Source organism: Otolemur garnettii, unplaced genomic scaffold, assembly GCF_000181295.1.
Source record: "Otolemur garnettii isolate 467f Iridium unplaced genomic scaffold, OtoGar3 scaffold00008, whole genome shotgun sequence".
Lineage (NCBI taxonomy): Eukaryota > Metazoa > Chordata > Mammalia > Primates > Galagidae > Otolemur > Otolemur garnettii.
Genome location: NW_003852403.1, coordinates 37,991,658 through 38,018,913, shown reverse-complemented (window position 1 = coordinate 38,018,913; position 27,256 = coordinate 37,991,658). Strand labels below are relative to the sequence as shown.

The 27,256-nt window shown below is 41.3% G+C and overlaps 1 protein-coding gene across 3 annotated transcripts in view; it reads right to left on the bottom strand.

The window, feature by feature from the left end:
• The window catches only part of EXOC6 (exocyst complex component 6), a 266,050-nt gene that overhangs the window by 219,515 nt on the left and 19,279 nt on the right, over window positions 1-27,256 (bottom strand). For 2 of the 3 annotated variants that reach the window (XM_023509517.1, XM_012801415.2), the window contains one exon: window positions 8,558-8,758. The exons of the other annotated variant lie outside the window; for it this stretch is intronic. The gene's annotated coding sequence lies outside the window, so the exon portion shown is untranslated. The remainder of the gene's footprint in view (window positions 1-8,557; window positions 8,759-27,256) is intronic. 3 annotated transcript variants of the gene reach the window in all.

The following is a 27,256-nucleotide window of genomic DNA, read 5'->3' as shown; positions in this document are numbered from 1 at the left end:
AGGAGTTTTAAAAAGTTGATTCCAGCCCTCATAGATGACTTTGAGGAGTTGAGGACTTCAGAGGAGGAAATCACTGCAGATGTGGTAGAAATAATAAGAGAATTAGAATTAGAACTGAAGCCTGAAGATGTGACTGACTTGCTTCCATCTCACGATAAAACTTGAGTGGATGAGGGTTTGCTTCTTATGAACGAGCAAGGATAGTATTTCTTTTTTCTTTTTTTTGAGACAGAGTCTCACTTTGTCACCCTTGGTATAGTGCCGTCATCATAGCTCACAGCAACCTCAAACTCTTGGGCTCAAGAGATCCTCCTGCCTCAGCCTCCCAAGTAGCTGGGACTAAATGTGCCCACCACAATACCCAGCTATTTTTAGAGATGGGGTCTAACTCTTGCGTAGGCTGGTCTTGAACTCCTGAGCTCAAGTAATCCACCCAACTCAGCCTCCCAGAGTGCTAGGATTATAGGCGTGAACCACCTTGCCTGGAGGAAAGTAGTTTCTTGAGATGGAATCTCAGAAAATGCTATGAATATTGTTGAAATGACAACAAAGGACTTAGAATTTACATAAACTTTGTTGATAAAACAGCATCAGGGTTTAAGAGGATGGGCTCCAATTTTAAAAGAAGTTCTGTGGGTAAAAGGCTATTAAACAGCATGTCACAGAGAAATTTTTCACGAAAGGAAGAGTTGATTTATGATGCAAACTTCATTGTTGCCTTCTTTTTTGTTTGTTTGTTTGAGACAAGTTCTTACTCTGTTGCCCAAGCTATAGTGCAATGGCATCATCATAGCTCACTGCAGCCTCAAGCTCCTGGCCTCAAGCAATCCTCCTGCTTTAGCCTCCTAAGCACTACCACACCTCCTGGGCTTTTAAAAATTTTTTGTTGAAATAGGGCTCTCCCTGTGTTTCCCAGCCTGGTCTCAAACTCTTGGTCTTAGGCGATCTTCCCACCTTGGCCTCCTAAAGTGCTAGGATTACAGGCATGAGAAACTGGGAAACCAGAAAATTCCTGCGCCTCACTTCATTGTGACATTTGCTTTCTTGTGGTGGTCTGAAACTGAACCTGCAACGTCTCTGAGAAAGGCCTGTAGTCATTTTGGATTCAAATCACCTTCAGGTCGGGGCAATGTTTCCATTTCATGGTGTAGAGTCTCTTCTGCCCAAACCCTTTTGAGATTTCTCTCAATTACCCCTCAGATAAGGGACAATCATTGTGAGCTCCTGCAGACCAACTAAAAGATACAGACTGTCCACTCAAGACCCCTCAGAGAACTCTCCAGCAGGACCAGAGATGCCAGATGGGGCCAACGTGTTCCCTGGATACCCCCACGGGCACACTTGGCCCTGTCTACAGACACCGAGCTTCCCTTTGAGTTGATGAATGAAGGTTTGTGACAAGGGTCTGAAGCCACCTGCCTGTGAGACTGAGGGAAGAAAGTTGTGAAATCAGAGCTTTGTGTGATTATAGTTTCCAATAGTGTCACTAACGATCAAGTCTGTTGTATGATTTAACACAAATACACCTCCCACAACTGCCCCGACGTACACCTGCATGAGAAGCCTCATTTCACACGCACATGCAGCTTCCCTTCCGTGCTAGGAGATGAACCAAGTGCACCCAGCTATGCAGTCACATCCCAGAATCAAAAGAGGCTTCTGTGCCGTGTAGCAGTTACATCCGGAGACTCCTGAGTTACACTGTCTGGGTTTCAAATCCTGCCTCCACTACTTATCAGTTATGTGACCTTGGGTGTGCTTCTGTGACTACTGTTTCCTTGTCTACAGAAGAAATAAGCTCCTGTCTCGTAAGTTTGTTAAGAGATTAAAGAAAAGAAGGTCTTCAGAACAGTGCCAGGAAAGTAATAAACACTATAGAAGAGTCAGTATTATGCTATTGCATAATGAAGAAAGATACTATGCATCATTGCAAATTATTTTTTAAATTTCTACTTTGGGTCTGGTGAATAAGAGTGTTCCTCTGTTTCTTCTCTAATGGATGCATATGGATATTTCTCTGATACTCACTGGTCGGTTTTGAAAAGGACAGTGACCCACAAAAATGTTAGGAGACAACAACGTTCGTGTGCTGATTAGAAGTCATTTCCTATGTACTGTTCTTTGGGGGGTTTTAATTTGCTCATTCATCTTCTAAAAGAAAACTATATATTTAAGAACTTAGTATGTACTGTGCCCTTGAAGAGTGCACAGGTCAGTGGAGAAATTTCTCTTTCATTCCAACTCGAATGAGAGGGGATGGGATCTTGAGGGGAGGAAGCTGCAGGCTGCACCCAGGATGGCGCGCACACCTGCTGGGAGAATCCAACTCCCAAATTCTGCGTCAGGATTTGAACACAGATTTGCCTAACTCTGGAGCTCATAACCACTATGTGATACTGCCTTATGGCTCACTGGGGCCTCACGCCAGGACCATCCCTTTTTATCTGACTCCTAGAGCCTTCCATTCTCCATACAAATCCCAGAGATGACCACCCATTTGGTCTGCCCAAGTTTCTGGAGTTTATTCTTGGAGTGAAGAGAAGAATTAACATTAGAGAAAGAGCCCCAGATCCTAGGAAAGAACCTCAAAAGAAAAAGGTTCTGATTGAATATAAGTTCCTTTAATGGTTCCTGTCCTGCTTTGACATTCCCGAAAAATCACTAAAGAAGACTGCTCTGGAGAAAGAGGAAAGCTGTCATTTTTCTGTGGTTTTTCTTCATATCTGCCTGGCTGCTTCTTAGCCCCCTTCCCAAGTTCCTCTTTATCAGTTTGTCTCTTAAATACAGGCTTCCCGTGACTCTGTACTCAACTCCCTTTTCCTCTTACTCTAGGCCCCTGTGTGTTCATTTTCCACTTGCATGTTGATGAGTCTCAGATCTAGATCTCAACTGCCCTTCTCTCCTAAGCTCTAAACTCCATTCTAACAACCTACATAAAATCTCCTCCAGAATATCTTATCCCATTCAACATGTCCAAAATTGAACTCATTCCTCTCCTCCCATTTTAAGCCACTCTTCATTCACCAAACACCCACTTACTAATAACGAGAATATCCCCAACATTGATATTCCCGACCTGTTTTTGCTCTCCAATCTCTACCTAACACTGATCCATTAGCTCTGACCTGGGTACCTCTGGGCATTTGTAGATGCTGTCCTTTTTGTCTAGGATGCCTTTCCAACTGTCTACCTGGTAAAAAAATTCCTATACACTCTTCAAGATTCCACACAAACTGACCGCGCCTGTAGCTCAGTGGGTAGGATGCTGGCCACATACGCCCAGGCTGGTGAGTTCAAATCAGGCCTGGGCCCGCTAAAACAATGACAATTGCAACAACAACAAAAAAAATAGCTGGGTGTTATGGCGGTGCCTATAGTTCCAGCTACTTGGGAGGCTGAGGCAAGAGAATCACTTAAGCCCAAAAGTTTAAGGTTCTTGTATGCTGTGATGCCACAGCACTCTTCCAAGGGTGACACAATGAGACTCTGTCTCAAAAAAAAAAAAAAAAGATTCAACACAAACATGTCCCTTTCTTAAAGCCCTGCAAGGGCCTGGATCCCCCTTTACATAGAACATAATTTGTATAGGACATATAAACATTATTTCCAGTATTAAACTATGGATTCTTTGGATGTTATTGACTTTTATAGTTCTCAGAGCACTTAGTACAAGGACCTCGTACACAGAAATCTTCGGTCAATGTTTGCTGGACTAATCCATCAATTAATTAATGTCATAAAATGGAAAGTTTGTGTTTTAGAGTGATGAGTTACTTCTTCCTGCACCCATTCTTTGTCTTCAAAGTTCCCATTACCAACTATCACTTTCCTGGATTGGTCACCACTCAGAAATTTTGATGTTGTAAACAGTTTATCTTACAAAACTTTCTGGAGTAGATTTGGTTTATAAGGCCTGACACAATCTGGCCCCTTACAAGGACAGCTATTGTAAAGTAGAAACCGAGGGAATGACTAATGTGAATGCCTTCATTTCAAGCACACTATGATAAAGAGAAAAGTTTCCATTTATACCAGGTTTTACAGGGTTATGGGTCAATAGGTGATCTGTATGCTTCCTTTCTACTTCCAAACACATGTGTTCCTTTGTTTCTCAGGAAGTAATCATCATGTAGCCATGGAAATCGACGAGCGCAAAGGAAATGTTGCAGGGGAATAATAAAGCCAACTAACTCAACTCCACACAAGTTGGTCATATCCTAAAACAATTAAAATGCAACCATCCAAAAGCTCCTAGAGGAAGTGTTGATCAGTGCTTGATACTTTGACAATAACTTGTGCGGTCTGTAAAAGCGTTTCAAAAATTCTAAAGCATTTACAAAAGGTAATATATTATCACAACAATGAACTACTAGGAACTAGGCACTTTGGCATCTAGTCCTTCACTATACCACTTCAACAGCTCTATGGAATAGCTAAGGTGTTATTACCCAAGGTATTATTCCCATTCTGTAGATTAAATGAATACTTAGATTCTAAGAGGGAATATAACTTGCCCAGACACTAGTGAGAGAGACAGCATGCGAAGGAACATGGCTTTTCCACCAATCGGAATTTATCTTAGAGTTGATCAATGCCCAGATCCGTGGCATAAATCTCAAGAGGGATCCAGACAGGACAAACCACCTCCCACCCAACTTTCCACATGTGTAAGATTGAACTGTTTCTCTCTCTGCTAAACGAGGCTTGCAATTCACAGCCTGGGACGTAAATTTGTGATTTGGAGGTTTAAGACTTTATCTCAATAACAGGGAAGATCAAAACCACAAGCTGTTTTCTTTCATGTCATTTATAAGGCATCAACGTCACCTCCATCAAATTAGGACACAACATACAATCCTCCTTTTCATGTCGTAGAGTTTGTAATGTTCAAATCTTTGTAGAGATATGAAGTCTGTGTTATGTGGAAATTTGTCTTTTTATGATATTTCAGTGGAAAGAATTAAGAATGCTAACAGTATTTTCATTTTCATTTAGAGCCTTAAAGTAATGGAGCCTATCTTTCGTGAAAACCCACCGACTTACTCTCTTTACAAGCCATACCTCAAATTTAATGCAAATCCTATTATTAATTTAAGTTTTGCATGTTAAACAGGCCAGATAAGAACTGCAGTAGCCCCAGGCTGGTGTGGAAGCTCCTCAGAGTTATCAGAAACCCAGTCTCCTTCTATCTTTCTGCTTTCTACCATTAGCAAGTGGCTTCCATTGTCAAGGGCATCTCAGGATGAAAAATCACTGTCTCAGCTGTAACCACCAAGTCCCCAATCCAGAAGGCAGGAAAGCAGATGAGGAAATGACAAAAAGAATGTAGACCAACTGTGTGTCCCCCTTGCACAAGAGTTTTTCTGAAAGTTCCACCCAGAATTTTCTGCTTTTATCTCGTTAGCCAGGACTTAGTCACTTGGCCACACCCATCAGCACATGAGGCTGGGAAAGATAGTCTTTATCTGGTCTAAGGAAGAAAGAACAGTGGAAGAGGAGAGGTATCTACAGTTGCATCCACAAAGAGCGAAGAAGCAGAGCGACAGAAGAGGCCAGACAAAAGACCAACGTCTTCCAAACAGAAGAATTATTGCGTTTGGATTTCGGGTCTGCCACTTACCAGATGTAAAAGCAGAGAGATTAGTTAGAAGGTGATTTGAACCAGGATAGTAGTGATGAAGATGGTGAAAAGTGGTCAGATTCTGAATGTACAAAGGAACCTCCATAGTTGACCACCTCCCTGTATCAACCATCTCCTTAAATTGACCTAATTTTCATGGACTCAATGTGCACCACATGTACATAGGAGGACAGTAGGCCCAGTTCCTTGTGTTGACCACCTCCATAAGTTGACTAGTTTGTTACAGTCTCTTGATTGGTCCACTTACAGAGATTCTACTGTAGTTTGAAGGTAGAGCCAAGAGGATTTGCTAATGGATTAGAATGTAAGGCAGTGTTTTTCAGCCTTTTTGATCTCATGGCACACTTGAACCTATAATTAACCTCTGCGGCACACTTAAATCATGTGGATCCAAAAAAAAAAAAAAGTTAAAAAAAAAGAATACACTTACTCTGCTTTGAACTTCTTTCCAAAATAATCTAATTAATGATCTTCAAAAATTTTTGCTGCATACCTAAGATCCTCTCGTAGCACACCAGTGAAAATCACTGGTGTAAGATGTGAGAGGAAGAGGTGCCATGGGTGAAACCAAGATTTTGTTTGTTTGTTTGTTTAAGCAACTGCAAGAATGGACTTGTCGCTTAGAAGAGAGTACTGTGGGAGGAGCAGGTTAGGAGGTTCAGATGTTTATTAGACAGCCATGGGGAGATGCTGAGTTGGAAGTTGGACACATGGTCTGGAGCACAAGGAGGTGGTATAGACTGGAGATACACACACGGTAGATAGATAGAGAGACAGTACTGACAGGCCTGAGCTTGGATGGAATCATCAAAGTGGGAACTGCAGATGGAAGACAGAAGAGAACCAAGGACTGAGCCCTCCACGTCACTTCACCATGGAGAGACCAGGGACATTTAACTAACCAGACAAGAAGGATGAGAAACAAGGAGGCAGAAAGAAAACCAGGAGTGTGTTGGAAAGCACGTGAAGGAAGGATTTATGTTGAAAATGCTGCTGATAGGTCAAATAAGATGAGGACTGAAAACCAACCACTGCATTTGCTGTGGTTGCCTGGGAGAGTAGTTTCAGTGGATGGGGAGCGTAAAGGGAGAATTGGAGAGAGCAAGTAGATACACATTTTTTGAGAAAGTTTGCTGTAGAGACAAGAGAAACAAGAGGTGGTAGCTAGAGGGGGAAGTGGGATCAAGAGAGCTGTTGATGAAAGAATAGTTATATAGTACTAGCTAAAAGGGGGAGACATGGGACGCAGGAGAAAGAGGGGAGGATTGCTGGCAGCCTGTCCTGGACCAAGTAAGCACTTCAATCTAGTGTGTAAGTGGAGTCTTGGCCTTTGTAAACAGCATGGAAGTTTTATCCAGAGGCACATGAGAGGAGGCCAAGTCTATGAGCTCAGATGCTGGTAGGTGGGTAGATAGGGATGTGGAAGTTTGTGGAAGTCTTCTTCTGGTGGCTTCTATCCTCTCACTATATGGGAAGCATGGTTGTCCTGACAATGAAAATGGGGAAAAACAGTTGAAATTTCAAAAAGAAAAGAAAAGGTGTAAGCCAGATGCAGTGGCTCACCTCTGTAATCCCAGTACTCTGGGAGGCTGAGGCCAGTGGATTGCTTGAGCTCAGGATTTTAAGACCAGCCTGAGCAAGAGAGCCTGTCTCTACCAAAAAGAGAAAAACTAACCAGGCATGATGGCAGGCGCCCATAGGCCCAGTTACTTGGGAGGCTGAGGCAAGAGGGTCTCTTAAGCCTAGGAGTTTGAGGTTGCTGTGAGCTATGATGTCATAGCACTCTAGCCTGGTGCAACAGAGTGAGACCCTGTCTCAAAAAGGAAGGAAGGAAGGAAATAATCCTCTTTCAACAGAGTGAGTGAATGAATGAACAGACTGGGGAAATATAAAGTGAATGAATGAACAGACTGGGCAACTTCAAGGGTCCATTAGACACGAGTAATCAAGGACACGAACGGAGGCCAGCTAGGCCGTATGCTTTTGTTTAACTGTCGAATCGAGCTGGGGACAGCTGAATTTAACAAAGACTAGTTTAGCCAAGTCAGTTCAACAAAGGGAGAAAAGGCAAAGAAATTGAGAGTCCATTCAAATGAGTGATTAAAACAACCACAGATTTGAGACAGATAACATGGAAAGAGTGCCTAAGAGGGAAACTATATAGGAGTTACGGATTTGGGGTTCCAATAGAGTTGAAGGATCATTAGAGTTCACAGAGTGTGTGTGGGTCCATGAACAGAAAAAACCTGAAATTCTCAAATCTAAGGTTTATATCCAAAGATATCTAAAACTTAAGGGCTTGCCCGTGTGAGGTCACCCACTCCAAAATAAAATAAACTGGGCTTCCTCCCGGCGCTCTCAACCACTGACCCGCTGCAGAGAGAGTGACCTCACGACGTGGCCTGATTAAATCCTGTTCCTGGACTCCACGTTTTTATGCACTTCCTGCCATTTTCTGCAAATGGCAAAGTGGAGATTCCAGTGGGCTCTCTGACACGGCAGTATGCCAAGTCGACCAAAGCGTCTCTGATTTCTATAGCCCGCAGAGAATCCAACATCACATCTCTGGCAGTCTATTGTGTTAATCAGTTTTCAAGGCAAGGCCACATCTGTTTCTAAAGCAGTTTATTATAGCTGCCCCACAAGCAGCGAGGCTGCTCTTTCCTGATCTCCGCTTTTGCCCTGGGTGTGGAATCTCGAGATAAATCAGTGCCTCTCTGGCCAGGCTCTTTAAACAGGAACAAGGAACAATGAAGAACCCAACATCTGGGAGGTGGGCGTACAAGAAAGGAGCAAAGTCGCCCCAAGTCAAACATCTCAGGGAAACCATTCCTTCTGAGTGGGTTGCCACGGCCCAGTTTTTCCAGCCAGTAACTAACAAATGCACACCCAGGCATCCGCACACTACTGACTAACCTCACAGTGGGGTCTAAGGAACATTTGCACAAGTCATGGTGGGCATTTTCTTTCTCTTTTATACTCTGCCACTGAAAACCCAATGTTTCTTTTAGTATCCAAATACATGACTCTAACGCCAGGCATTTCCAGTTTCCATGCTTTTGTAGTCGGTGAGGACTGTAGAATTTTTAAACCTTCTCTTCATTGAGCAATACAGGCCTGGAAGAGAAGAAAGTGTATTAATAGTCTTTTTTTTCCACCTTCTTTTTAAGCACATCTTCCAACCATAAATACAGCACCAACTATAAGAAGTTCTGAATAAAAGAGAGTTTATGTAATTATAATGAACAAAACCAGCAAGTAACGTGCTTTGCTTCTTTGAAATTAAAAAAAAAAAAAAGATTATTTTAGAACTTTAAAGCGCCAAATATAGTCCTCTTTCCTTTTCTGTCCATCATTACAATAGTTGTCACCCTTCATAAATCCCAGGTCCTGCAAATTGTTGAACTTAGATGATGGTAAAGATTTGCCATCAGAGAATGGAACTGAGATCAGAATGTCCCACTTCTGTGAGTTTAAGAAAAACCTTTAATGGTTCTTTTAGTGTGGAGTTTGGAGTTGAGTAGCATTTAAAGCACTAAACTGTCTCTCCAGTATTTGAGGGGATTAGGTTTAGAGTTCATTGTGTTGACTGTCCTTTGAAAGATTAGATAGTTCAGTTGGGCTCCTACTAGCCATGTCAATGTCTCAGTGTTTATTGACTGTCTGCAGTCATTATCAAAGACTCTGAACACAATCGACACCTTGTAAACAGAAATCCCATTATTTTTGTGGCACCGATAAGATTTACTGAGGATTTAATTTTTTTATGATTGACTGGCCAGTTAAACATATTAATACAGTACAAGAGAGTATGATAAATGAGTATAAATTCAGCCAGTAAACTTGCCCTCTTATTTTGTTTAGAAACTACAATTTCATTTTCCTTGTAGATTATAGAAATAATCTGTACAGAATTCTGTTTTAAAATGTTTCTGAAGTGCAGTTGAATGTGTTATATGAATTTCTACTAATCCTTCAATGATCTACAGAAGGATTTACGGGTTTTTATGGAAAGATATGTTAAATTTGTCAGTACATAGAAAGAAACATTCTTTGGATAGTGTACTAATTTAGATTAGGAACATTATAAGGACTTACATGTTGGGTATTTGGGGCCTGCATTTTAAAATGTTATAATCATAATAAAATTTGGCAAGGCATGCAATAAATATGTTGTGTTTGACCATAGGTAAGATCCATGGGGTCAAGATTATTTTGATCCTGAATTTGGTGATCTCTGCAAGGGGGTTGCTATTCTAGCTTTCCTCCTTGCCCCCAGATAGATACATGATAGAAGAGGCAAAGCAGGCGTGCCTTCCTTGGGGACCTATATGTCATAGCTTCAGGAGGTGACTTTGATGCATTCAGAGTTTAATTCAAGCAAGAAGGAGCCTTGCTTTCAGGAAGCATTAGAAGGAGGCTCGTGTTCAACAGAAAGCAGAAAAACAGCCTGGGGATTAGATAGTTTTGTCTGAGAGAGTAGAAAGGGTGCCCCCACCACCTTCGATCATCTCAATATAAAACATAATTGCTTAATACAAAACACAAAACCTTTGCCATGAAGCCTCAACATCCCTCAATGGCCTCAGCTCCTGACTCGGCTCTAATGATCCTACAACCACTTGCCCCCTTGCTCCACAGCACACACCTTCATGCCAGTCTGTGCCTTTGCTTTTGCTGTGTTCCACTTCCTCTCCTCCAATGTGAAACTCCCATTCACCCTGAAAGTCCAAAGACCACCTCTTCTCTGATGCCTTTGCAAACTCCCTCATGCAACTAGCTCACTTGCTCCACTATATTCATGGATTTGTTGTCATTTCTTTTATGTCCACCTTTCCCACACCTAGAAGCTCCCCAAGGGCAGGACTCAATATTACTTTTTTGGTATATATATATATATATCTCCCCAGGGTCTAGCTGCATGGGGCCTTCTGGATTCCTGAGTGCAGCCTTTCTGGAGGGCCACATGTGGCCTTGCGGATACAGGCTCCCCATCCCTGGCCTAGCATGTAGTGTATACAATTAAATGCAGAGAGCAGGAAGGAGGAGGACCCACATCTGTGCTGTTGTTCGCACACTCCATCCTCTCTCCCAATACGGAGTTTACCCACCCTCAGGAACCAATCGCCTTTTGAAGACTTCCTTGACCTCCTACTTCCTTAAACTCTCCTAGCACCCGAGTGAGAATTAACAGACTTGTGTCCTCATTTTAGTTGTGTTTTTAGATCTATGTGCTATTTCCCCAGCTACAATCAAAGAACTCTTTGGACTGGGGGCAGAGTCTTTAACCTCACTCACAATGCCCAGGGGTGCCCTGTCTAGGGTTGTTACCTACCAAGAGTTTGTTGATTAAGGAGGAGCTGGGGAAGAACTCAAAAGTAGACCAGAAGAGTATTATTTGACAGGCTCAGTGAAGGGAGCCACCGTCAGGCCAGTGCAGACAAAGACAGGGCTCAAACAATAAGGAGCAACAGATGCCCCCAAATCCTCCAGCACCTCAAAAGGAGACAAAGCAAGTCTACCAACTGTTCGACAAGGGAAAATAAAAGGCCTCACTCAAGCCAAAGCAAAGCTGAGGCTCTGCAAGTACAAAAGTCCATGATGGGTGGCTGGAGGCAAACCAGGCCAGGAGGAGAAGTCCTGATCCTAAGAACTAAGCATTTGACACACATTCTTTTTTAAAAAACTTTTATTGAGGTAAAATTTACATACCATACAATTCGCCCACTTAGAGTATTCACATCAGTGGTTTTTGGCGTATTCACAAAGTTGTAGAATAAGCAGCACAATTTGAGAATATTCTCATCACCCCCCAAAGAAGTCACTCCCTGTTCCCTTCCCACCACCCCCCTCCCACCTGCACCTCTTACCCTAAGCAAACACTACTCCACTTTCTGTTTCTACAAATTGGCCTGTTTGGGACACTTTACATAGAAATGGAATATGATGTGGCTTTTTGGTATCCCCACTTCTTTTAGTTAGCATATTTTTAAGGTTCATTCAAGTCGTAGCATGTACCAGAATTCATCCCTTTTTATTATAAAATAGTATTCCATCTTATGGATATATCACATTCTATGTATCCACTTATCCATTTATCAGTTGATGGATATATTGGGTTGAGTCTTAACACACATCGTTTCATTTATTATTTCCAATACTCCCAACAGGTATTAGTGTTCCTGTTATACAGATGAGCAAACTAAGTTTCAGAAAAGTCAACTAACTTCCCCCTTGATAGAAATAAAGGCACTGCCATTGAATTCCGGTGTGCTTGAGTCCAAAGCTTCTATGTTTAATCTTCACCTGTTATTGGGCAGACATTGTCAGTGGAGGGATGTGGATCATGCCAAATTTCAAAGACTCAGATACCACTGGTGCTCCCCATCTTTCCATGAATTTACCTAAATTTTTTAAAAATGTGATAGTTATATGATATAGAGGAAAGAACATGAGCTTTGGAACTAGACAGTCTTGAATTTGAATCCCACACACGAGCTGTGTGATATGGAGCAGGTCATTTACCTTCTCTGAACTTCAGTTTCCTTTCCTATAAAAATGCAGATAATTCCTACTATGCAAGGTCATTGCGAGGTTTAAATGAACTGATAACATAAGGTGCTTGGCATATAGTAGGTAATCAAAGCGTGGTAGCTATCATTATCATTACTATTTGCAGTGGTAGCAAAAGCAAGTAAAATACATACCCACACACATACACACACTCTACCCCCACAAAGAGGAATCTCAGGAGGACAGTTTGGGATCTGGGATGGTGGGAAATCCAGGCAGAAATCTCCAGTGGTAGGCAGACAGAGATAAGAGCCAAGAACTCAGGTGAGAGGTCAGGGCTAGAGATATAGATTTGGGGGTTATCAGAGTGGAGGTGAGGGTTAACGCCATGACAACTATTTGGGTAGAACCAGGCAGAAAATAAAGAAATGAGTCCAGTGCCTGAGGCCTGGAATGTCTAGAATTAAGGCCAAGAGAATGAATAAGAGGCAGTAAAGGATATAAAGTATTTGGGGGGGTGGGGTTGTAAGTATACCAGAATAGCACTTAATTTTGAAAGCCAAGGAAGACATTTGAGAAAGGGTTAAGGGGTGGGGGAGAAAGTTGAGAATGTTGGATTACAGAAAGGTTTGCAATAATGAGAACTAATTATTACATTTGGCAGCCAAGAAGTCAATGGTGGCCTGAAATGCTGAGCATCTCTCCATCCATCGATTCATTCATCTATTTGTTTTTTATCAATGTATCCACAGCAGAGAATCACTTGAGCCCAGGGGGTTGAGATTGCAGTGAGCTTGGGTGACACCACTGCCCTCTAGCCAAGGCAACAAAGTGAGACTATATCATAAAGAAAGAAAAAAAGAAAGAAAGGAAAGAAGGAAGGAAGGGAGGGAGGAATAGAGGAAGGAAAGAAAGAAGGAAAGAAAGAAATTGTGTTGTTTATCCCATAGGTCTAGTACCGCCCCCATCCCTCAGCCTGCAGCCAAAGTACCCTTAGCTGGAGAAGCAACGTAGAGAATGAGGACCAGGAGGCCATGGCTTCCCATCTGTAGCCATACTTCCTACTTACTGTTAAAACAAATAGATCAAGAACACTAAATAGAAATTAATTCAGAAGTCATAAACAGGAAGTAAAAAACAGGCACAAAAGAAATGGGACTATTCAAGTTAAAAAATAAACCAGGAGCAACAAAATTAAAAGGAGATAATTGTGACACATTTAATATTAAAGAGTAAAACAAGTTAACATTGAAACCACTAAATAAAAAATTTAAGATGAATCATTAAACTGAAGGGAGAAAGAATAGACTAAAACCACAAGAATCAAAATATTAAATGTTGACAAGCTAAAATAACAATAAAACTTTAAAAACTGGATAATAAAATGTAACATTAAGATAACTAGAAAGAAGAAAGAAGATGTTTAAAAACCTAATCAAAAGATTAAAGGAATAAAATATGAGGTAATAAAATAACATAAAAAGACAATAAAAGTTTTATTTATTTATTTATTTATTTTGAGACAGAGCCTCAAGCTGTCCCCCTGGGTAGAGTGCTATGGCTTCACTGCTCACAGCAACCTCCAACTCCTGGGCTCAAGCGAGTCTCCTGCCTCCGCCTCCCAAGTAGCTGGGACCACAGGCGCCCGCCACAACGCCTGGCTATTTTTTTTTTTTGGTTGCAGCCATTATTGTTGTTTGGTGAGTCTGGGATGGATTCGAACCCACCACCTTAGGTGTATGTGGCTGGCGCCTTAGCCGCTTGAGCCACAGGCGCCGAGCCAATAAAAGTTTTAGATAGTAATAGTGTAAATAAAGTTTAACTAAGGAAAAACCAAATTAAAAATGAAAAAATCAAATGTAAAAGAACAAAATTATATCAAATTTAAAATAGGTAAAAATGTGTGAAATAAAATCAAAAAAACATTGTAACAAAAACATGCAAATGTTTGAAAGCTAAGGTGTTAAAAACTCAAACTGGAATTAGACACATATCTACAGAGAAAAATTGACAAGTGTGGCCCGTTTCTAATGTGATCCTCTAGGGTGAATGAATCCCCTCCCACTCAGGTCACCCAGGTAAGGGCAGACCCCAAGGAAGAGAGCAGAGCAGGTTTCTGTCCTCCATCTAGCTGGAAGCACATTGCAAACCCAGGACACCAAACGAACTCACCTGTCCCCAGGCAGCTAGGAGAGACCAGGCTCTCCAAAGACTCCCTAGGAAATCACCACTGTTTCATTACTGCTCCACACTATAAAAATTCTTACAGGTGGTAACAGCACAGGGCAACCTGCAGCCTAGTAAAGGATCTACAGCTAGAGCTCCCTTTTTCAAGTACAAAAGGAAGTATCAGTTAGGTTGGGACTGGATGCAAGTGATAGAGACTCAGAACAAAAGAGTCTTCAACAAGCTAGAATCATATTTCTCTCTCATATAACAGCCTAAACCAAGATGGTAGCTCTACTCTATGAAGTCTTCGGGGCCTCAAGCTCCTTTGTGCTTTCTGCTCACCATTCCAAGGACCATCTCTACACATAGGCCTTGTCCACATGACCCAAGATGGAACTTTAGCCAGCTCTTCCAAGAGGAAGGAAGTTAAGGGGTCAGGTGCAGTAGCTCATGCCTGTAATCCTAGCATTCTGGTAGGTAGAAGCTGGAGGATCACTTGAAACCAAGAGTTCAAGATCAGCCTAAACAAAAGCAAGACCTCATCTCTACAAAAAAAAAAAAAAAGAAAGAAAGAAAGAAAGAAAGAAAGAAAGAAAAGTTAGCTGGATATGGTAGTGCACATAGTGGTGAGATCCTCCAGCTACTCGAGAAGCTGAAGCAGGAGGATCTCTTGAGCCCAGGACTTTGAAGTCAGCTGCTGTAAGCTAAGCTGATGCCATGGCTCTCTAGCCTGGGTGATAGAGTGAGACAATGTATAAAAAAAGAAGAAAGAAAGGAGGAAGGAGGGGAGGGAGGGAGGAAAAGAAAGGGGGAAAAAAGAAAAGAAAAAAAATTGCTTACTTTGTAAGGAAGTTTTCCAAATGCCAAATGACATTTCTGTGCACATCCCAGTGGCCAAAGTAATTTTAGCTGCAAGGGATGCTGGGGAATGTAGTTTTAATCTGGTGGCCACATGCATGACTGTAAATTCTGTTATGTTGCAAGTAGAGAGTGGATATTGGGATTAGCTACCAGTCTCTGTCCAGGGAAGCTGCTACCTGAACACTGTTCTCCCTGCCCCTCCTGAGGATTGTGTAGGTAAGAGCCAATTTAAAAACCTTTAGTTAGTCTGGTCTTGGGAGAGGCAAGAAGACTCCAGTAAAATGACATGAACAAGCACTGGCGGAGTATGAACGTTTGCACACATTGTGCAAGGGGTCATAATTTGATTAAAGTTGCCAACATCTCACTCTGATCTAACGTACCAAGAAATCTGAGAAAATTAGAGTCATTACCCAGTTGTGAAGACCCAGGGTTACCACTTTATATAAGGAAAGTTGTTTGCTTTCTGGTTTGGCTTCTGCCTCCCAGTTCCCTGAATGTCCTGGCCCCAGAGTAATTTATTCACCTAGATAAGCAGGCTTTCTCCCTATTCTCCTCCATTTCCCCCCTTGGAATAGACCTACTGGGCCCAAAGAATTTACAGAGAAATTGAGAGGATCATACATATACCCATTATGTTTCTAGCTCTGAATTATTCACTAAGGAGTATCATAAAAGGAAAGGCCTTGGACCCTATGAAGAAAAGATATGCTTATGACAGGTTAGTTTACTTCTGTGTAATACAGAGATTGAAATGGATTTGGTGGTTCAAAAACTATGGTTTGCATAACCATTATGCTAAGTAAGTGAGGTGATGGTTATGTTAATCAGTTTGATGTAAGCATTCCACATTGTATATCAGCACATTGTACTCGTAAATGTACACAGCTGTGATTTAATAAAAAAATATATAATGCAGATTCTAAATAGATACATTTTAATGTAACAGTATAAAAATTTCAGTGATATGATTTCAGATTCCACATTGTAATTACCCTTTAAGAAACTGCTAGTTTTGGTAAAATAACAAAGAAAAAAATTCACAATTATCTAAAAATCCTATTAAAATACTCTTCTTTTTAAATATAAGATAGAATATACAAGATAACAAACATTATTGGCATATACTGAGTATCACAATATTAATATAGTTTTCCCTTTCTTACGTATACTTTTTTGGCAAAAATAAAATACTTTTCTTTTTTTCCTACTATGTAGCAGTTTAAGGCTAGACTTTAACCAAAATGACCCATACCGACAGGTTCAAAGCAGAAGCAGAAAAGAGAGCCCAGCTGTCCTCTAATAACCTAGATATGAGGAGATTTGCAAAAATGTAAATGATGCCGATATTCACACTAAATTATTTGTTGTTTTGGAAGGTATAATTATTTTTTGTAAAATATGCTATTTGTATTAACATCATGATTTTATTTTATTTTATTTTTTGAGACAGAGTCTTACTATGTCACCCTCAGTAGAGTGCTATGGCGTCACAGCTCACAGCAACCTCAAACTCTTGGGCTTAAGGATTCTCTTGCCTCAGCCTCCCAAGTAGTTGGGACTATAGGTGCCCACCACAACGCCTGGCTATTTTTGTTGTTGTTGCAGTTGTAATTGTTGTTTAGCTGGCCTGGGCTATGTTCGAACTTGCCAGCCTTGGTGTATGTGGCCAGTGCCGTAACCACTGTGCTATGGATGCCAAGTCAACATCATGATTTTATTATTGGTATTTTAAAATAGATTAATAAATAAATGTTTAAGAACTTTTAGATTTGCCAGGTGTGGTGGATCATGCCTGTAATCCTAACACTGAGGCTGAGGTGGGTGGATTGCCTGAGCTCAGGAATTCGAGTCCAGCCTGAGCTAGAGTGAGACCCTGTCTCTAAAAATAGCCAGGCGTTGTGGCTGGGGCAAGAGAATCACGAGCCCAAGAGTTTGAGGTTGCTGTGAACTATGACACCATGGTGCTCAACCGCAGGGCAACTGAGTGAGACTGTCTCCAAAAAATAAAAGAGCTTTTAGATTCAACAACCCCAGCAAAGCAGCACTGCCACCACCATCACCAAGACTTCTGGTTCAGTAGGAATGAACTTGGGGCTGGGAGTGTTAATTTCTTCTAGTTCCCTGGGTGATTATGATGCAAGTGGTCCTCAGGCTGTGCTAGGGACAGAAACTCAAAGGTGCCTCCCACCCAAAATTATAAATAGAAAGAAGGAAGAGAAATATGTTATGTAAGGGTCAATAGAGAGATTTCAAATGGTATTTTGGTTTCCCCTGAGTTGATTTCGGGGTCAGTAGCCTCACTGAAGACAAGTTTTTTGAGTCATGTTTCCCAGTGCCGTGGCTTCCTCACCTGTCTTTAAACCTGACTTTCTGGCCAGTGCATTTAGCTGTGTTTGAACTCAGTGTTTCCTATGGTAAAGCTTTTCCCCATTATCGTAATTTCCCAGAGGATTTATAACCTTCAAGGTAAAGGCTGAAATAGGACTCTAAGGATGATCCCCTCCATAGACACGTAAAGAGCACTTCAGGTGCATTAATGTTCTCCGCCCCCGGATTTATTGCGACACAGTAAAGCCTCTTTTCAGAAAGCATACTCTTAGTTCCATTTATTCGGCAGGCTTTTCCAGAAAGAGATTAGAAGTAAAATGATTTGAGATAGAATCAAAGAATTCCATCTTTTTAATTAGTGTGTTAAACACAGGAACACCTAATACAAATATTTGGCGATGTGGTCGAGCACTGGCTCTAAGGTCACTGGAGGAAATTTATAGGGAACTCTAAAGACCCGACACAATGATTGTCTTGGGTTATGACTTCTCAAATTGCTCTTCATCGCCAATAGCACTACGTTTGGAAATAAATAAAATTGGCTGAATTAGGGCACTGTTCTGGTTAAAATGTTTAATCTTCACTTTAACTGAATTGTGGTCAGGGAAATCTTTTTGTTTTGTGAAAGGGGAAAACTTTGCCCAAGGTTAGCTCTTTTTACACAGCCTAATAACTCACTAATTAAAAATCCTTTTTGGAGAGGAGCCAGGCTTATCTGGTCAACTTGGGGAGGGAAGGAAACAGAAATCTACTTCAAAAATAGTTCAGGTTACTATGATCCACATTGCATAGTTTGTTATTAAAGATATTCTGTACATGATTTTTATTAAATGGTGTGGTGAAATAGTTGACAATCCTTACTCAAACACGCTCTGGGGGATGTGGACACCTGTTTCAGGAATCAGGTTGGATATTTTGTTGCATGATGTTTTACTCCCAGAGCTCTGGACCATCTGCCTCTGATATGTCAGGTTTGTTCTTTGCATGAAATGAGAGGCAGCCGGGCTGCCGGGGTGAGAGGAAGGGAAGGAATCCCCCACGGCCAGGACAGGACACAGAGGATAAGGGGCAGGGGAGAAGGAAAAACCCTAGGTAGAGAGTATGGGGTGGAGGAATGTATGTTCCATTTCAGAACACCTTTAAATGGATTTTTGCCTTTTCACTGAGTTTTTACTCAGGGCTCTCTTTAAATGCTGTGCCGGGCAGTCCCTGAAATGGCTCCCTCTTAGAATACACTCCTATCATACCACACTCTGCCCAGCACCTGAAATTCCTTATTTCTCTTATTTCCCAGCTAGAACACCACTGGTGACATCATGGGCTCTCACACATCTTTGCATCCCCAGGGCCTAGCCCGGTGTGTGGCACATGGTAGGTATCGGTTAAATGTTTGGTGGATGCATGGATTAATGGAGTGAATAATCATCAATTTAACCTATCTTTTAAAGTATAGACCTTCCTTCTCAGAGTTAGATGGCTGTTGATCGTCATCATTAATACAGATGAATTAATTTAATCAGATTGCTTTCTCCCTGAGAAGGAGTAAAAGGATGAGCAATTTTGGAGCATGGGCCACAAGCAGAGAAGGGACAAGGAGGCAGACCTGGGTCAGGACATCAGTGAGCAGCCAGGAAGCAACCTGGAGCATAGGGTGAGGGAATGAAAATCCCAGATAATTTTCCACACTGGGATCACATCATTGTTCTTGCCAGAGGGTTTATCTCTCCTAGGCTTTAAGAAGATTGGCTGGTGGCTCATACTTGTGATCCCAGCACTTTGGGGACATCGCTTGAGGCCAGGAACACAGTGAGACCCCATCTCTAAAAAAATAATAATTTTGCATTTGAGATATTTCTGAGCTAATGTTGTAATGGCTAAAAATCACATAAATGTTTGTGTCAAAAATATAATAATAATTTTGGCTGCGCACAGTAGCTCACACCTATAATCCTAGCACTCTGGGAGGCTAAAGCAGGTGGAATGCCTGAGCTTAGGCATTCGAGACCACCCTGAGCAAGAGCGAGACCCCTGTCTCTGAAAAATAGCGGGGTGTTGTGTTGTAGTCCCAGCTACTAGGGAGGCTGAGGCAAGAGGATCTGTTGAGCCCAAGATTTTGAGGTTGCTGTGAGCTATAATACCACAGCACTCTACCCATGGGGACAAAGTAAGACTCTGTCTCAAATAATAATAATAATAATAATTTTGTATCATGTTATTGTATTGTAAGGACCTAATATTATCAATACATTATTATGTGTTGAAATAACATTAAATAAATCATTAAAATTAATTTCAGTTGTTTCTTTTCTTTTAAAAACGTGGCCATTAGAAGAGTTTACATTATATAGTTATAAGTGGTAGCTCATGTCACATTTCTGCGATAGTGCTGGCCTAGAGGATAAAAATTTTAAACATGCTGATCGTGTGAATAACTATATAAGTCACTACATTTAGTCAGTCAACAAATTTTTCATTTACAAAAAGTTAGATGTGTGCCTTACCAACTCTGTATCCATTTTGGCTGGTTTACATTCAAAAAGAATACGTATCTCCAGGCCGTTAAACTGAGCTTCAGTTTCCCCATTTGTAATATTACCCTCCTGGTAGGATGATAGTAATGATGAAGGAATCATCTATTCAAGGTCTTTAGTGTGGAATTGTCTAAATGTGAAGTCCCCTTTGGTCGGGAAGCCTAAAGCAAATTATCCTTTATCCCTCCCTACCCTTCACTGGCCCAATAAACGTTAACACCCTACTCCTTCCTTGAGTCAGTACTAAAACCACACTCATTCAACTATCATCCACCACATGGATTTTTTAAAATGTTTTTCCCAAGTTAACCCCAATTAATATGTTGTCCCTTTCTAACTTTTTTTCTTCTTCTGTGTTTGTTCAGGTGTTTTTTGTCATTTTCTTCTAAAATTTACACCTTGTTCTTAAAGCTCCTTGTTCTCCAAGAAACCTCCCCCAAGGTGCCCACTTCCTCCCCTGGCCCTCCCACTGTATCCTCTGCAAAACAGACTTTCCAGAAAACCATTTCATGCAGCCTTAGAGATTTGGACATCGCTGTTTGTTTGAAGCAACCATTTCCTTATATGTCCTAATTTCACTTTCAAGTTCTATATCCTTGGTTATTTGGTTCTCTGATTTCAGACCACTTTTTCCAGAAAGGAAGTAAAAATAATTTTAGAATACGCTGTAACATGTAAATATTTTTCTCAATCCTTTATTATAAAGTAGTTGAATGTAAACTATTTCTTTAACATCTATTCAATTTATGGCAGGCAAATTATTCTTTAATTTTTTAAAAAGGTAATGGGGTCCATCTTGTTTTTTTCTTCTCTCACTCTCCCTAAAGCAGAAGTGTTTTACTAGTCCGCAGCTGATATTTCTAACAGGGAACCTTACTAGATGAAAGGGATAACAATAACTGACATTTATTGAGTGCTTATTGTAAATTAAACACTGTACCACGCACTTGACCTTTAATATTTTTAACAATGATTCCCAAGCCCTGCTTAAGGGGAAATTGTTGAATAAAAGTAGTAGTTCATGGCCCTGTCTTCTATTTGTCCTTTTTTTGTTGTTGTTGTGTGCCCAGAAAAACCTCAGGTCCCAGGTTTCTCAATCCTGGTTTTGAATATTCACACCCAGAGTCACTAATCTTTCTTGTTAACACCTTGTAGCTTGGCCCTTGATTAATTCAATCAGTGATTAGCACTTCTACAATAAGTGTTAATCTCTCTTTTGAAATACCTCAAAGCTCAGCCCTTTACTAAGACTTACTGCCCCAATCACAGTATACCAGAGAGGATTTCCCTATTGTGAGCCATATCTACAAGGCACTTCCCCTGCACACCACCAGCTTGGGAAAGACCAGCTTCAAAGTCCTGTTGCACAATTAAAGCATGGAATTATAAGCCCAGGTTTGCAACCACATGCAGTATTTCAACTGAGTAATGCTGTTATAATTAGGGGCCATATTCAACACTCGGAGACCGAAAGTGAATTAACCTCCAGAGGGCACCCTCAGCAGTTCAGTCTGAGAGGACATTCCAGGCCTGACAGAACCATGCTAGGGGCTGGTCTCAGTTTTCCAGCCACCCGGATGCTCAGTTGCTTAAATGTGAAAACAGGAGACTTCTCAGAAGCAGCTAGCACAGCCTCAAATATTTCAGCTGGCAGATGTGAAGGCTCCAGCTCCTGAGAGCAGTTCTCTCCCTGACAATGGGTGTGTATGAACTAACAAACTTCAAGGTGGATTCTACAATTGTTTTTGTTTTTGTTTTTGCTATTGAGACAGAGCCTCTGTAGAGTGCTGCAGCATTACAGCTCACAGCAACCTCCAACTCTTGGGCTTAAGCAATTCTCTTGCCCCAGCCTCCCAAGTAGCTAGGATAGCTAGCACTACAGGCACCTGCCACAATGCCCGACTATCTGTTGTTGTTATTGTTGCAGTTGTCATTGTTGTTTTAGCTGGCCCAGAGTATGTTCAAACCCTCAGTGTATGTGGCCAGCGCTTTACCCCTTGAGCTACGGGCACCGCCTAGATCCTACAGTTGTCCTATCTATTCCACAAGTAAGGTTATGTGTTTACCTTAAAGGTTGCCTGGGCTCACATTCCCAAAGTGGCAAGCCCAGAAAGGGCACCCCATGGGAAGAAAGACAAATAAAATGACCTATCTTTTTCTTTTGCATTTGAAAGAGAACAGCTTTGATCTTGGTTTCATGGTAGGTGGTCAGCTTTCATTGGTTTCAATACTTTTTTAAGAAAAAAGATTCCTATAAAAGGCAAATATCTTTATACTCTCCACTACTTACAGACATGGGGTGGGGGGGGGGGTTCTCAACCAAAAAGAGTGTTGGGTCTTATGATTTCTAAGCGATCATTCCAACTAATTTGAAGCTTTCCCTTAATAGCACAACAGTAATGTCACAACTCTACCTTCAAGATGTGTTTTCATACCCATCAACTCCTTGAGATTACAAATATTCTCATCCCAGTTTGCAGATCAGAAAGTAGAGGCCCAGTAAAGTATTGCAAGAATGGAAAGGCAAATATCCAATGTACTCAATACTAATATGAAACCAGTAGATAATCTAATACATGGCCACACAAGAGAAAATCTCAATTCAATTGAAGATGGGGAGTGACGAAGGACAGGGTTGGAGGAGAGGGATGGAGGGAGGGGATTGGTGTGCTTCCACTAATGGGCACCACGTAAGAGTATATGGCTCACCTCCTGGGGGCAAAACACAACTACAACAGGGATTCTACCTAAAATGCAAACATTATAATCTAGTTGTTTGAACCTCATATTAATCTGAAATTTAAAAAGAAAGAAAAGAAAAAAAGAAAGTAAGGCCCCCCTCAAAGAGGCAGTATCTGACCTAGACCACACAGCTGTGTTACTGAGTGGAATTGAAATTTAATCTCAGGTCCCTCCAACTTCCATGGCCGAGAGCGTAGCCACTGTGCTCTATCGTGTTCCTTCTCAGTCAGTGGGATGAGAACATTAAGTGAGTTAGTTCTCAGCAGCAGATCAAGGGCTAGGGAATAAAGGGCAGGCAGGCATCACAGTTGCACTGGACTAGAGGGAGCCATATTTGTCCACAGCCAAGCTAAGGGGGTGGAGGAGACCCAGAGGCAGGCATGATGGTAGCAGTAATTCCCCACTAAATAGGGAAGGGAGAATTCCAAAGGAGGAGTCCAGACAATGGTGAATTGAGTGTTCATGGCTGAGCGTGTGCTTTCATTAGGTTTTACTCTCATGCTCTCCAAGAACAGGCGGACCTTGACCATTGAACAGTTCTGGAGCTTTAAAGTAAAATCCTGGGGGGGAGGAAGGGGTGCTTATTAAAACACAGATTTCTAAGTCCACTTATTCCTATGAATCAAAATCTCCAAAAATGAGGCCCAGGAATGTGCAGGTAAACAAGGTTTCTGGAGACACCAGAGCCAGACGATGGCAGGGGCAGGTCTGCAGCTAAGTGTGGCCTCCTGAAGCAAAGACGGCTCTGCTTGCCCCTGCATTTAGTTAACAGAGCAGATGAGCAAGAGAGTTTCCTGTGAGCTGGAAAGAGAAAAGTGTTATTAAAAGAATAGAAAAGCAAAAGGAGCAAGTATCCTGCCCTATCCCAGAGAGGGTTCCAGCGATGCGGAGGCGCAGGCCAGAGGGAGGGTGCTGCCACTGGGCATGGACTACTAACGCCAGGAGGGGCTGACAACAGTGTTCTCACTGTGTGACAGGACAGAGCAATAGCAAGGCAGAGGGCGTTTATGCGTTTTATACCTCAGCTTTCATTTTAACTACGACGCACACACAGGCATGCAAAAAATATATTTTTAAAAATTTTAACAGTAAGTATAACAGAAGCTTTTATGATCCAAGAAAGAATAAAAAAACTTAAAAGAAAGATTCTATATATATATAATGGTTTTTGAGATAAATATGCTATGCTAAAGTTCAGCCTGAGGCACTGAAAGAAATCTTTTGTTAAAGGCAGAGTGGGGATGTTGGGAATTATTTTGGATAATCAACAGGAAGCTGGGGCTATGGTTGATACCTTATATGCCCTGTTGTAATGGACTGAATTGTGTTTCCCAGAATTAATAAGTCAAAGCCCTTACTCCAAATGTGACTGTATTTGGAGATAGGGCCTTTAGTGAGATAATTAAGGTTACATGAGGCTATAAGGATGGGACCCTGACCAATAGGATTAGTGTCCTTACAGGAAGAAAGATTAGAGAACTATCTCTGCAATGACAGAGAGGGAAGGCTATTTGAAGACACAGCAAGAAGGCAGCTATCTACAAGCCAGGAAGAAAGGCCTCACCAGGAACAAACACTGCAGGCACCTTGATCTTGGACTTCCAGAAAATAAAATTCTGTTTAAACTACCCTATCTGTGCTATTTCTTATGGTAGCCCTAGAAGCCTTAGGTGCTTCATCTATAAAATGTGGCTAATAATAACATTATCCTTGCCAGAGGATTACTGAGAGAATTAAATGAAATAATCCATATAATAACATGATCTATTTAACAGGTTAACCAACATACAGTAAGTGCTAGTTATTATAGACCAATCCTGTGGGCTTGTTAATTGAGCTAACTGAGGTAATAAATGCAAGACTCTTGGCACAGCACCTGCACAGAGTAGGTGCTTAATAAATTGTAACTATAGGCTTGGTGCCTGTGGCTCAAGTGGCTAAGGCACCAGCCACATACACCTAAGGTGGTGAGTTTGAATCCAGCCTGGGCCTGCAAAACAACAATGACAGCTGCAATCAAAAAATAGCCAGGCATTGTGGCGGGCGCCTGTGGTCCCAGCTGCTTGGCAGGCTGAGGCAGGAGACTCGCTTGAGCCCAGGAGTTGGAGGTTGCTGTGAGCTGTGATGTCACAGCACTCTATCCAGGGGACAGCTTGAGGCTCTGTCTCAAAAAAAAAATAAAATAAAAAAATAAATTGTAACTATAAACACTATTACAGATTTTAAAATAACCTTAGATAAATAAATGTCACATTGCTATAGAAAGATTACCCTTCCAAAATGTTTTTGAATTCATACTAAAGATTTAAAAAGCGCCACATAGTAATTATATTAAAAAAGAAAAATGAAGAAAACCAGTTAAGCTGAAGTTTGGTGCCAAAGAAAATGCCAGAGAAAAAAATTAATACAACCAGTTTTCAAACCCCACAAGAGAACAAAGTACATGCTCCCAATTTTATTAAGCAAAACTCTGGTCAGGCTAAGATGACATATTATAGAGCACCAGAGCAGAATCCACCTGGTTAATTGTAACGAGACTTTTGTCCCACATCCTTTGGTTTTCTGCAAGGTCAGGAAACAGGAGTTCAGTGACATTGCTCTTATCTGGAAAGGCAAAGATTCTCACTAAATCAAGGAACTGAAGAAAGTTTTGAGAGGTCAGTTCTGGGTCTAGTGGTACTTAACAAGTCCATTGGGGAAGAAACGAGGGCACTGCCAAGGCTGTGGGAGGTCAGAGGGAAGAGGTCAAACTAACAGGCAACCTAACTTGCAAGGTGTCATTTCACCTCTCTCAGAATTTTTTGTGGGAGCCCTCCCATCCCTGCCATGTGGAGAAACATTGGTCTGGAATGATCCAACTTTATTGATATAAGAGCCATATGAAGAAGAGACAAAAATCAGATATATATTTCTCTCCCCTTGCTCCCTGGTTCACTCTTTCCTTCATCCATGTGCATATATAGAGCACCTTCCACAGGCTAGGCTCCGCAGGCTAGGAGCAATAAATAAAGCAAAGTCCTTGCTTTCATGGAGTGAGAGACAGACAATAAAATAATCATGCAGCCCAGCATGGTGGCTCTCACCTGGAATCCTAGCACTCTGGGGGGCTGAGGCAAGAGGATCGCTTGAGCCCAGTTTGATGTTGCAGTGAGCTATGACACACCACTGCACACTGGCCCACATGACAGCAGGAGAACCTATCTCAAAAGTAATAATAGTAATGGATATGTAATAAAATGTCAGGATACAAGAGGAGCTATGAAGAAAAATAAGGCAGGCAAGGGTATAGAGAGTGACAGGGTAATGGGGTGTTGTTTTAGATGGGTTGGACAGAGAAGGCTTCTCTGAGGGGTGAAGTTTGAGCAGAAATCTGACTGCAGGGAGGGAACAAGCCATCAAGTCTCTGTCATAAGAGAATTGTGGGCAGAGAGGCGAAAGCCCAGGGGAGGCAAGAAGTATAATGTGCTGAGGAAACAGCAAGGAGGGGGTAAGACTGGGATGAGGAAGCGTGATGGGGGGGTGGAAGGTGATGGAATTTTGTGGGATTCTGTGAGCTGTTTAAGAATGACCTTATATCAGGTACACTGGAAAATCTCTGGGAAGCAATTCAAGAGGCTATTGCAAGAATTCCCAGAAAAGACAAGATCCTAAAAAACAGAATCTAGCAACACATCAAACAAATTGTACACTATGACCAAGTGGGTTTTATCCTAGGGTCTCAAGGCTGGTTCAATAAACGTAAATCTATAAATATAATTCATGACATAAAAAAATTAAAAAACAAAGACCATATGATTTTCTCAATTGATGCAGAAAAAGCTTTTGATAATATCCAGTATCCCTTTATGATCAGAACACTTAAGAAAATGGGTATAGAAGGGACATTTCTTAAACTGATAGAGGCCATCTACAGCAAACCCACAGCTAACATTGTATTGAATGGAGTTAAATTGAAATCATTTCCACTCAGATCAGGAACCAGGCAAGGTTGCCCATCGTCTCCACTGCTCTTTAACATTGTAATGGAAGTTTTAGCCATCAAAATTAGGGAAGAAAAGGCAATCAAGTGTATCAATATAGGGTCAGAAGAGATCAAACTTACACTCTTCGCAGATGATATGACTGTATATTTGTAAAACACCAGGGATTCTACTAAAACTCTTAGAAGTGATCAAGGAATACAGCAGTGTCTCAGGTTACAAAATCAACACTCATAAACTAGTAGCCTTTATATATACCAACAATAGTCAAGCTGAAAAAACAGTCAAGGACTCTATTCCATTCACAATAGTGTCAAAGATGAAGAAATATTTGGGAGTTTACCTAACAAAGGACATGAAAGATCTCTATAAAGAGAACTATGAAACTCTAAGAAAAGAAATAGTTGAAAATGTTAACAAATGGAAAAACATACTATGCTCATGGCTGGGAAGAATCAACATTCTTAAAATGTCTATACTACCCAAAG